Source organism: Rattus norvegicus (assembly GCF_036323735.1).
Source record: "Rattus norvegicus strain BN/NHsdMcwi chromosome Y unlocalized genomic scaffold, GRCr8 chrY_unlocalized_5, whole genome shotgun sequence".
Taxonomy (NCBI): Eukaryota; Metazoa; Chordata; class Mammalia; order Rodentia; family Muridae; genus Rattus; species Rattus norvegicus.
This window is the reverse complement of record NW_026947408.1, coordinates 607,578-620,920: the sequence shown is the minus strand read 5'-3', so window position 1 is coordinate 620,920 and position 13,343 is coordinate 607,578. Positions and strand designations below refer to the sequence as shown.

General features: G+C 38.5%; 2 long non-coding RNA genes across 3 annotated transcripts in view; one reads left to right on the top strand and one right to left on the bottom strand.

The window, feature by feature from the left end:
* Nucleotides 1-10,181, bottom strand: part of LOC134484766 (uncharacterized) — a 37,973-nt gene extending 27,792 nt beyond the window's left edge. For both annotated transcript variants that reach the window (XR_010062532.1, XR_010062533.1), the window contains exon 1: nucleotides 10,012-10,181. This is a non-coding gene — a long non-coding RNA (uncharacterized LOC134484766). The remainder of the gene's footprint in view (nucleotides 1-10,011) is intronic.
* On the top strand, nucleotides 3,785-8,574 carry LOC134484765 (uncharacterized). Its single transcript, XR_010062531.1, has 2 exons — nucleotides 3,785-4,472; nucleotides 8,262-8,574. It is a non-coding gene; the product is annotated as an uncharacterized LOC134484765 (long non-coding RNA).
* Nucleotides 10,182-13,343: the final 3,162 nt, after the last annotated feature.

The window sequence follows — 13,343 nt, the reverse complement described above, 5'->3', positions numbered from 1 at the left end:
TGTGTTAGTTACAGATTCAGATACTATCTGTCTAAATACAAGTTGTATGGTTGCTTAGATATTTTTAAGAGTCCTCAGATGCCTGATAGTGCTGAATCGTGCCTTTAATTGCAGTACATGATCAAGTTTCTTTGTTCTGGGTGAAGGTCCTCACAATGACTCTGCATTGCTCTGGAATGGCCTCTTGTATTTACATTCTTTTGTGCTAATTTAGCAATAATCCAGAATCATCCAACCTAGCTGTCAAACATCACATTATATGATGTTTCCAAGTCAAGTGATTGCTAGGTCCTACTTGCCATGGCATATCACTGTGTTGAAAATCTATTGGAGCCCTCAGGAATGCTTCTTCAAACTTGTCATCAGCTGCTGTTGTAATACACAAATCCTATGATACATAGCCTTTCACCTGTGAAAAAGAATAACCTTTACAGCAGGCTGATCGTGTACCTTGTTGTACACTATGTTATTCTTTCAGCCAACACATGCCACTGTGTGCTTATTAGATGTCACAAACACTATGGGGATACATCTGGCTTTCCAAATTTCTCATATAAAACCAGGATGAACTTTATAAACCCTTTTTCAGGATCAGACCTTTATATAGGCTTTGAAACATAACAATAAACACTGATTTTCCTTATGGAAGAATAAATTCCTGACAAGAGGAGGGAGAGATTGCTGTCATCTCTGTTTAACAATAACCTCAGCATGCCATGTGTGTGATATGGAGTAGCTTCAATACTGTACTGTGGAAATAATATGATGTTTTTGGTGTACTCTGTCTAAATGACAGTGTGACATCCATATAGATTCCTGTCCTAACAAATATGGAGGCCTGAGGATTCATTCAGCTTGCTAAAGCCCCTAATAGAGGAACTTTGCTCACCAACTCCTTGTTGTTGTACCCCTTATTGAGCAACTTGCTAGTGGGTATCAAGGAACAGAACAACTTTGAGATTATATATATATATATATATATATATATATATATATATATATATCACCAATCCTACATGTGACAGAGGGCTATTACCTAATACATACAAAGAGTTCAAGAAGTAACTCTGCAGAGAGACAAATAACCCTATTAAAATTGTGGTCCAGAACTAAACAAAGATTTCTCAACTGAGGAATATCAAATATCTGACAACCATCTAAAGAAATGTTCATCATTTTTAGTCATCAAGGAAATGTAAATGAAAACAACTCTGAGATCCCTCCTCACACATGTAAGAATGGCTAAAATAAAAACTCAGGAGACAGCAGATCTTTATAAGGATGTCAAGAAAGAGGATTGCTCCTTCTTTGTTGGTGGGATTACAAACTGGTTAACCACTCTGGATATCAGTCTGGAGATTCCTCAGAAAATTGGAAATTTCACTACCTGAGAATCCAGATAGAACTCTACTTGGCATATAATCCAAAGATGCTCCAATATACTTAAAGGACACATCCTCAACTGTGGTCATAGCAGCCTTATTTATAATACCCAGGAGCTAGAAGGAACCCGAATGGCATTCATCAGAGGGATGAATACAGAAAATATGGTATATCTATACAATGGTGTACTACTAGGGTATCAAAACCAATGATCTCAAAAAAGTTATAGACAAATGGAATGAACTAGAAAATATCACACTGATTGAGGTAACCCAATTACAGGAAAACACATATGGTATGAAATCATCATAAGTGAATATTGGCAAAAAATCTCAAGTTACCCAAGATGCAGTCCACAGACAACTGGAAGCTCAAGAAAAGAACACACAAAATGTGCATGCTTCACTCCTTTTTAAAAGGTGGAACAATACTATCTATGAATTTAGAGCAGAGACTGATGGAATCCCATTCAGATCATGCCGAACTTGTGGCAGAAATATATATATATATCACTCACCAAAATAGATAAGATTGATGAAGCTAAGAAGTGAATGCTGACAGGAACTGTACATAGATCTTCCATGTGAGACACAGCTAGAGCATATCAAATACAGAAGTGCATTCTAGTGGCAAACCAGTGAACTGAAAGCAGACAATAATGGGGGTTATAAAAGAGGAGGGGGACCTGTCAGAGATCTTATGGGAAGGAAATTGGGAAGGGACATAAGATTTGAAATGTAAATATAGATATACCAAATTTAAAAAGGAATACAATTTGCTAAAAAATAAAAAAAATGAAAGAAATTAAAGAACACTGTGAAGTATTCACAGCTATTGACTCAGAAATGTAAACGTCATTGTAATGGAATGATAGAGTAATACTAGTGGAAAGACTGAGATGATGAAGACTCAACTACAAAAAGTTCTCTCTCTCAGATATCAGTGTCAGACAAAAACTGCACTATAGGTATCCAAAGCATGGAGGAGTTTACTCTGAGCTGAGGACTCAATATTTGTCTTTCCCTTCTTCCTTTGGACCTTTTTCTTCTTGACAAAAAGAATAAAGGCTATGAGCTCTCAGGAAAACAACTGTGCCCTGCCCATCACTTGGTTTTTGAATAGAAAAAAAATAATGTTATAAACTCTCTGACTTTCAGTAATGATACGAACAGGAAACTCCAGTTGCTTATGAGAGGCTCCCAGCTTCTGATTCCCATATGCGGAAGGCTCACATCAAGGCTAACTGTTCAGATATCCCACTTAATCAATACTAAGGACTCTCTGAGCTATCCCAAGAATCACATATTTCTTCCTTTTTTTATACAAAGACAGAAAGGCAGCTTCCTTTTCCCCATCACTGATATCTTAATCCTCTTTTTTCTCCCTCCCCTATGGCAATTTACTCTGAATTAGAGGTCAATTAGTAAACCCTAGAGGTACAGCAGGAGTATCTGAGAGGCAGTTGCAGCCAGGACAACACTTGTGACATCACAGAAGCAGCTAGAGGCTTCCAGGTTACAAGAGATACTTACGGGAGGGCCTAATGATGATGTCACTGAGACATGCCATGTCCCACCTGCTAAACAGATTTCCCTACATTGACCAGATTTGGAGTGCCCTTTCCAGGTATGTCTCCTGTGACACAGTGGAAACCTTTAGGTAGTCCATCTCTCTAAAGCTAGAGAAATCTCTTTGCTTCATTAGTGGTTACATGCTATGAATGGAGAAAGGTAGTCAAGGTTTGGCATTGGTAGAAAAGATTTAGGAATATGGAGTGGAGGAATTCTTCTAGATAATAATTAATTCCCAGGTTCATTCCTGTGATATATAGTTCAATTTTCTACATTTTCTTTGTATCCCAAAGGCCAGTATTCTCCCTACAGATATTTAATTGAATGAATATTGTATTTCACTTTCTTATTGTACATTCCTTGATAGGGGACTTTATAAATATTCCTTAATGTGTACTCAAAAATTCTGTTTTACAATTCCATTTTTGCAATGAATTTGGCAACAAAGGGGGCCCAGCTATAGAGTGAATATAACAGTGTAAATATTTTGTAGCGAATTCAAATGATAAACTCTCAAATCCTTATTTTATCCATAATAGTTTTGGTGCATATATATGTGTGTGTGTGAGTGTGTGTGTGTGTGTGTGTGTGTGTGTGTGTGTGTGTTTGTGTGTGACACATGTCCAGCAGTCTCTGAATGGCCATTCTTTCAGTCTCCTAAAAACAATGCCTCCCTACCCCTCATATAGATATTTTATTTACCCTTTAAAGGAAGGACTGAAACATTTGCATTTTGGTCTTCCTTCTTGAGTTTCATGTGGTCTGGGCATTGAATCATAAGTAATTAGAGAATTTGGGCTGATATCCAATTTTCAATGAGTGCATACTTTGTGTGTTTTTCTGTTATTAGGTAACCTCACTCAGGATGATATTTTCTAGGTCCATCCATTATGCTTATGAATTTCATACACATTGATTTTGATAGCTGAGTAGTAGTCCATTGTGTAAATATAGGCCATTTTCTGTATCCATTCCTCTGGTGAAGGGCATCTGGCTGTGGAAGCATGGTCAACCTCAAACATCTCTGTCACTCTAGCAAGCAGATGTTGTCACAATTTCAAATCACATCAGTCACCGAAAATAACCTGGGTAAAAATCTCTTACAGAGGGATGGCAGCCATTACTGGAGAAGGAAGTGGCTTTGATGTCCATTAGAAAAATCTGCTCATGCCATGCCATTCAGTCAACCCAAGCATTATGGGATGAAGAGATCTAGCTTTAGAGAATGAATGTTTAAAGTTTCCTTGGGAAATTTTAGCCTGTTCGCAATGGTTCACTGTTAACAGGAAATATTTGAAGTGGAATACTATACAGCTATGAAAAATAAGGACATTGTGAAGTTGTGGTCAACTAGATGGAACGAGTTGAGAAAATTGAAACTCCTCTGGGTGAGATCATTGAAGACCTTGAGAAAAAGGAACACTGGGCATGGATCACTGAAGAAACAGATATCCACAGAAAATACAAGAGACATGACTGAGGAAGAGACAGCTGTGTCTACTGGACTATGGATCAATGGTTAGAGCCCCTAAAAGGGGAGATATATATTAACAGAGTATTTGATCCACAAATACTGTAGAGGAAAGCTTGTTGGCATTTCAGAAACCAATGAGCCTATAAAGAAAACACACAATCTGTTTATTATAATTATAATCTATAAACGTGTATTGGGTAGATCTAACATTATCATAACTTATACCCCAATCATAAAACCCTGTGCTAAATGTGCATTCTCCAGGCCATATGGATTGTTTCCAACATTACTTCCTCCTCTTTATCTTCAGCCCTCTCCCTTCCCCTCTTACCCTCTTCTGCCTCTTTACCTAACACCACCATCAAACCTCCAGTACCAACTTTCCCCTCTGGCTATCAGTAATAAGCTCTAGTATTTACTGACCAGTTAAAATTTGAAGAAGGTTCATATGTGATCACCTGAGTCCAAGATAGGGGGATAGTCATTGGCGAACCTCCTTTGATGAAGCAGATAAATATCAGGATACAACTTGCTTTTGCTGGTGGAAGAGCAAATCCGTATAATGCTTTGCATATCTATCCAGTAGATTCTGAGAAAATGGGGAATATTCTTCCTAAAGACACAGCTATACTACACCTGGTCTTATATCTGAAAAGACCTCTGCCATACCCCAAGGACATGTGCTCCATAAGGTTCCTAACTGCTTTTTTCATAATGAACAGAAAAGAGAAATAAGCCAGATGTGCCTCAAACAAATACTGGCTACAGAAAATGTGGTTCATTTACACTATGCTATACTACACAGCTAATGAAAAATATGGACATTGTGAAGATTCGGTCAAGTAGATGGAATGAGAAATTATTATTCTGAATGAGGTAACTGAGACCCAAAATAGCATGTACATACTCATGTAAAAGAGGGTATTAGCCATAAAGTACAGAATTCACACACTATGATCTATGGAACCAAATAGGGTAAACATGAATAAAGACCCAAGAAAAATGCTTGAATTTCACACAAAAGGAGGAATAAAATAATGAGAGGAGGCAGGTGGAAGAAAAGGATTGGGTGGCTGAGTGTATGGGAAGGGAAATGAGGTTTGAGAATCATTTCTTGGGACAGATGGGCAAGAGGGACAGAGGGCCAAGGAAATAAACTGAAATCAGTGACTGTCCAGGGTGGGTGCTATCTGTATGATTTTTCTGCAGTCTGGGATGCGTGAGGCTATCCCTGCATCCAGGAGGGTGACTTTAACTGAGACTCATAACAGTGGGGATACGGAGATTGAAATGGTCACTTTTCGTAGCCACAGAGGACCTAAGGTGGAAGGATAAGGACACAAATCCACCCCCAAAATATTTACCAAGAATTTGCACTTTCTATTAAAGACACAGGGACAGAGATGGAAGAGGAAATGAGGGAATGGCAAAAGGATAAGTGGCCGGATGTGAGACTTATCCTATGGGCAGACGGCAAACACTTACATTATTTATGGTCCTTTCTTGTGTTTGCAGACAGGAGGGTAGAGTTATTGTCCTCTGCAGGGCTCCACCGAGCAGCCGACTGACACCGGTGCACAGATGCATGGCCAAATTTCGGATGGAGCTCAGTGAGTCTCACTGAAGAACTGAGGGAAGGACTGAGAGAGGCAGAGGAGCACAATGGTCTTCATGTGGGTTCACTAAACCCATCGTCTGTCTGCGTATTCTGTTTTCCTACCAAGGCTGCGTTTTCAGGACCTGGTGGGAGACGATGAGTCTAGGCCTGCAGAGACTTGATGTGCAAGAGGAGAGGTTACACCCATAGGTTTCCCTCCACCCTCTCAGAGGAGAAGGGGAGAGGGTACAAGGAGGGACTGTAATTGGTGGGGGACTGGAGGAGTGTGGTGACAGGGCAGCATTCAGAATGTTACCTGGTGAATAGATGCAACCATTCTAGCAAGGGGCAAAGGCATGACATCATGGGTGTGGAGCATGACATCATGGTGGTTGGGCATGACATCATTGGGGTGGAGGAATGACAGCATAGTGATCAAGGCATGATATCATGAAGTTTAAGAGGAAATAGATGAAACTAAAAAAAGTCAGCACAGGAGGGAACTGAGATCTAGATACACAAACATGGCAGGCGTTTACCTATGCATTGTATCGGCTTTGAGATAAATCATATTCTATCTACAATCTACAAATGCAGAGAGAACACAGGAAAGAAGAAGGCCCGTGAGGGAAAAGCATCGACCTCTCTGAAAGGAAAACTGGAACAGGTTCTGTGAGTGAGTGAGGGCGAGTGAGGACAGGAGTGGAGGGTCAGCGGGGATGATGGAGTGATAGCACGGTGCTGAGAGAACTGGCCAGAAATAGGGGATACGGTTTAATGTGAAAACTCGATGGAAGCACTGGTTAATTCATCGTGTCTAGAGGGCCACGTTCCTGAGAATTTAATCTGACAGAGATACAGAGTACGAACCTGTAATCTTTTGAAATCGAGCAAGTAGGACATCAGGGGTGGGGATGGGGCACATTCAGTGGAGTCAATTTCTGAGGAGATAAAGTTGAGATCCTTGAACAAGAGACCGATGCGGGGATAGAGATTATAAAGATATAGCAAAGGAGGACTTACTGGTACCTTAAACCTGCAACTGATGTAAATGCAAACGAAAACCCCTTCCTCCTCTCCAAGGTTTATTTAGCCCTTGTTCATCCTGAGTAAAATATATGCACACAGACATAGCGTGTCCCTGAATACCTTCTAACAGAGCTGTGACACTTAAATCCTTGGAAGAAACCAAAATTCACTTGCAGGCAGACAAATCTTCTGCTGACTGACTATTTCCTGGTCCCACTTCATCCTTTCACACATGTTGTGCCCCTGGACACTCTAGGAAGGAGACAAGAGAAGAGAGTGTGTGTGTGTGTGTGTGTGTGTGTGTGTGTCTGTGTCTGTGTGTTTTGTGTCTGTCTGTGTCTCTCTGTGTGTATGTCTGTTTGTCTAACTGTCTATATTTCTTGCTGTGTTTCTCTGTGAATCTGTGTGTGTGTGAGAGCATGTGTGTGTGTGTGTATGGGTGTGTGTGTGTGTGTGTGTGTGTGTGTGTGTGTGTGTGTTTATCATGCATAAGCTAATCATCCTCACACAGACTGTCTGGATTCCTTTTCTTTTTAGGAGGTTGGCGAATCTTTCTCTTGTCCTAAAAGACCACTCTGGTTCTCAACTCTCTCTGTGAGGCCCTGACAGGTTGAGTAATTTTCATGTGTGAGGAGTCTGTCCTATTGAAACTTGCTTTCCTGGATACAATATCACCTGAAAAACACATCTCAACTTTTACTATCCTTACTCCGTGATCCCTTGAGGGGTTTAGTCCATTATTATTGTTGTTCTTATTATTATTTTATTATTATTATTATTATTATTATTATTATTATTATTATTACAGGATTATTCCATTATATTGCTATCTGCATTGTTACTGGTGTGCTAAAGTTCATTGACGTCAGGAAGAAAGATTTTATTTCATATGGGTCCTATTGGACGGCCATGTCTTTGTTCTTGGAACTGAAAGATTTATTTGCATGCTCCCAAGAGCAAATACATGCAAGTACAGAAAGTTTCTTGCTCTTCAACATGAGAGAGACATCAAGTTAGGGAGGAATAAGACAGTTTTCCACAATGTTTCAGGCTTTGGGGATTGGTAGACATTACATAACCGTCTTTTTATTCATAGCAAGAATAGTCAAAATTATTAATAGAAGGCAGAAACTTTTAACAACATATTTTTGCTGGCTAATTTAAATTCACATATTTCATTTCTAAAACATTATACATTCTCTTTCAGGTTCTTCTTGAAATTCTTTGAAGAAGTGAAAACTGGTATGTTTATCTGTTCACATTCATAAAGCATCACCGTTGCATTAGTATTGAACAGACAGCACAACCGTCAAGAGACAAACTGACTTTCTTGCCAAAGAAACAAATCTTCACGTAAATGGAGGCAGTTTCGTTCTTAGGTACAATAGTTTAAAATCCCCTGAGAATGTTTCCTACAGGTACCCTTTCCTGTTTATTGTAATATCCTAGGAAATGGATTTTCTCTTTGCATTTTGTTTCAAGTGTTAAGATCTACAAGAAAGTTTTGACTGTGTGTACTATTTGGAGATGTTGTCTTTTTTCTTTCTGGGTTGTAGACTCTCAGGCATTTTCTAATCCATCTCACACAGTAGGGGCTGCAAATGAGATTTGTCTTCAGCAGGAATAAAGGAAAGAACACAGGTAAGGTAATACATGACTCCCTGATGTATTTATCCCCTCTGAGTCTGAGATGACTGTTCTCATCAACCTGTATTTCTAAACGTTAACTTTGAAACAAAGTACACTCACATGAGTGTAAGCCTTTGTACTTTACATTGTGTAAATATTTGCAATAAAGGGAGCTTTAAGGTAATAAATTTGTGTGATGTGTGTAACTCTTTTAACAGATTCCCTTGTATAACTTAAAAGAATATATAAATGGTTTCCTTCATGTTGAATGTAATGAAGACAGTGTCTCTTCTAACAATATATGTAGTAATTTTGACCTCTATAAAAATTAACATGTTCATGTCTTCCCTAAACATCCACCACAATTACTTATGGGATACTTCTTACACTTACTCAGTGTTTTTTCCTAAATATTGACTTTAAAATGTATTTAGCATAATAGATATTGAGAAGGGTGGAGGGTGGGAGGAAACTGAATGGGAGGGGAGGTGGGGAATGGAGTGGCCTTTGGAGGAATTAGTTATAGGGAAAGCAGGGAAAAGAGAATGGAAATCACAAGTGTGGGGTGCACATCTCTAGGAGGTGCCAGAGACCTGGGAAAGGCGAGGGTACATGGTGTATATTTGGGGGACTGTAGCAGTGGGGATACAGATCTTTAATTTGCCACTTCTGTAGCCAGGAATGACTCCCAGTGATGTGACAAGGACAAAAACCTACCCACAAAACTTTCAATCAAAATGAACACAGCCTACAAGATCTTCAGATACGAAGATAGATAGAGCAGACATGGAAGGAACTTCCAACCAATGTTTAGCTCAGATTGAGCCCTACCCGTGGGCAATCACCGATACCTGACACTATTAAAGATACTCTACCGTGCTTGCAGACACAATCCTAGCATAACTGACCTCTCTGTGACTCCACCCCCCAACAGCTGAGAGAAATAAGTGTAAAGATTCACCACCAAACAAGAGCTGGAGGTTGGGGAGTCTTTAAAAAATAAGGTGAAGAATCAAGGCCCAGATGATATGTGGGACTCCACAGCAAGACCAGTAGAGTCAACTCACAGTGACACTTGGGGTCTGCCAAAGACTGAACCACCAACCAGAGAGTGAACATAGACTGAACCTGAGCTCCCAGGACATAGGTAACAAATGTGTAGCTTTGTCTTTTTATAAGTGCCCCGGACAATGAGTGTTGGCATCCCATGAAGATGGAGCACCCATTTTGGGATGTAAAGTGAGTAAATAAATAAATGAACTTTAAAAACAAATATCCCATCTACAGACAGCATGTTTTGGGAAGGCCCAATACTAGCTGTTCGGTACCTGCATGAAGACAAAGCCTGTGGAGTGCCTATATCCTTAGAGGCCATAATCCTTTTCATTCTCTTCTTCCATCAGAGTCCCCAAGCTCCACCGTGGTTTGACTAGATGATGCCTGCTTCTGTCTGAGTCAGCAGCTTAGTGGAATCTCACAGAGGGAAGCCATGCTAGACTGCTGTTTGCAAGCATAACAGAGTCATATTAATAGTGTAAGGGATCGGTGCTCATCCATGGGGTGGGTCTCAATCTGCACTAACCATTGGTTGATCATTTTTCACTATCTTCTCTATGCACAGCCCTTTCATTTCTTGTGGTCAGAATGAATTTTGTGTCTAAAGTTGGTGTCTCTTTATCATTCCATTTGGGTTGCTCTCTGGTGACAGCAGATGGTTTCTTTAGGTCCATATCACTGAGACTGTGATTCTCAGCTAAGGAAACACCCATTGATTAATGGGCATCTCTTACCCCAGCTCTCTGCCTCTTTCTGGAAATCACTTCTAGCTCCCCACCCCAATCCATCTAGGATGCTGTGTCTGGCCTCAGTATCAGGAGATGTGATCATAGAGACTGGATATGCAAGGGGAGGAGCTACCCGAGGGTTCCCCTCCTGCTCTAAAGAGAAAGGGATGGGCAAAGGATTGTGAGAGGGGTGAACTGGAGGGGGGCAGGGTGCAGCATGTAAAGTGAATAAATAAACAAATTAATGTGAAAATAACTAAGTCTACTTGAAGGTAAGAAGCAGGTGTGTGTGTGTGTGTGTGTGTGTGTGTGTGTGTGTGTGTGTGTGTAAGTAAGTATGTAAGTAAACTTGAAGGTAAGAGCAGTTGTGCATGTGTCTCTGTGTGTGAGTGTGTGTGTTTCTGTTTGTATGTGTGTTTGTGTGAATATATATGAAGGTAAGAAGCAGGTGGGTGTGTGTTTAATAAATTATCACATTTGAGAAAACAGTGGTCTATGGTGAAGACAGGACAGCTTAGGAACTATATTTACAAAGAAGTGGCATTTGCTTAAGATGAAGAAATGATTTGGTGATTAATAACATTATGTGTTCTTCAAGAGAATTCAGGACCGAACCCTAGCTCCCAAGTGACAGTTCACAAGTGGCTGTAATTTCAGCATCATGGAATCTCACACCCTCTTAAACCTCCTGGACACTAGGCATGAATGTATTGCACACACGAATAAGCAGATAAAACTCTAACATATGTACAACAAAAACTATGAAAACAGAAGAGCAGTTCCTGGTTCACATAATTTGATTTTGGTGAATATTCATAGTGATAAACACAGTCAAATAAACACTTTATTGATCTATAATGCAATCAAAGCCACTAAGGTTAATGATCACATGAGTCACTTAAAATCTATTTATTTAAAAATTTGCAATAAAATATGCAGTTATTAAATTAAAATTTTATTAATATACAATTAAACATTAGTATTCTCATATAGAGCTGAAAATAATACTTTCCACATATTTGTTTGGCTTTTATAAATATTTCAGTTTGTGGTCTGTTTGTTGTTGGTTTTTGTAGGAGTTCATTTCCAGGTATTAACCCATAAACTCTATAAACTCATACCGAATACACTACAGGAACTGAGGCTCTCTTGTGTTGAATCCAGGAAGGTTGCTCTCTGATTTCCTTCTTATCTGATCAATTTTATCTACGTACATTACAAGGATATTTTTCCTCTTGGATTCTTCCTGTTTTGTAAAGCTGATAGTTGTTAGCTGATAAGTGGAGATTATTTAATATTTGAAGATCATTTTTGAATGATATTTCCTGATGTCTGCATTATCAATGTTGTAGATTTTCAAATGCATGGCCATATGAACAGCTATTCAGGGACTGAACATGCCTTATAACTCCTGTTGTTTTGACTCTTTGAAAGAAGAAATCAGAAAAGGATGGTGATTGGGTTAAGGGAATCTGTGGGGGAAAACAGGAAAAATGACAGCATTTGAGACATAAATAAATTAATAATATGAATCAATACAAAAAATAAAGCAGAATTCAAACAATACAGGAAAAGGAGATTTAATTGATAGGAAACAGTATGGTTTTATATCGTAACCTAATTACTAAATTTTATATACTTTAATCAATCTAATGACTAATTCTCAAAAAATTAGAAAATTGAAAAAAATGTTAAAAGTAATTTTGTAGGTTGATCAAATCATAATAACAATGTTTCTAGAACTGTACACTATCTATGCCCATTTTCAATCCAGAAATCCAGTTGACATTTAGTTATTACATATCTTATGTTATTCTATTCTGTGATAATTCATTACTATTTTTATCTTATGTGACTACACCTTTGAAGAAAAATACTTTGCTGAAATGTCTCTGAATTTGGATTTGTCCAGTTGTTTTTCTCTTATAGGTTGAGATTATATGTATTTGACACAGATACCAAAAAGTGTTTTTTGCTTTACTTATCGCAGTTATACATTAGGAGGATGCCTGTCATCTTAACAACACCCAATTATGTAGCAATGAAATTATTTTAAATTATTTTCCTTTCATAGTTAAAATATTTTAATGTATTTTCTTTTGTAATTCTTTTTAAAGTAATAGAAATAATAGGAGAATTACTTAATGCCTGTGGAAAGACTGTATGTCTCTTCAAAACTTTAGGATTTGTTTGTAGCATCTCAGTCATTTTTTTAACCAACATTTTGACCTGAATGGTCCTTACTGCTTATAAGTACACTCAGAACAATGAGTCCGAGGAGAATATAATTATTGTCTTTCTGGTTGGGTGACTCATGCCTAAAACAATACTGTAGTTTTAGTGTCATGGTTATTTTTTTAATGTGTTCCATATTTTCAGCACACTTAAATGGAATTTTATTTTTGTTTCAATATATTTCTAAAGACTCAAATTCTAATTTTACGTTATTTCATTTTCTTGTTTAATAGCAACCTGAATCTAATTATCTGACACTAGCCGGCTTTTCTATTTGTATTCTGTCACTTGTAAACCCACATCAATTCTTGTATAATGTGTTCATGCATGCTTGTTTGTGTGTGTGTGTGTGTGCGTGTGTGTGTGTTTGTGTGTGAGTCTGTGCATGTGTGTATGTGTGTGTTTATCTGAAACTATGATATTTATGTTGAGAAACATCTGGCTGAAATTCTTTACCACTGCCCTATAGATCAAAAAATGGGGGAAAGACTACTCCTGTTCTAAGATCATAGGGCCTGGGTGCCCAGAACTGAAGTAGGGACTGACCAAATGTTACACAAAGCAGAGCCTAACAATTCACTGTCCCGAGAACTACTTAGCAGTTCCAGTCCAATGCAATGAATTTACATGTACTGAGGAAT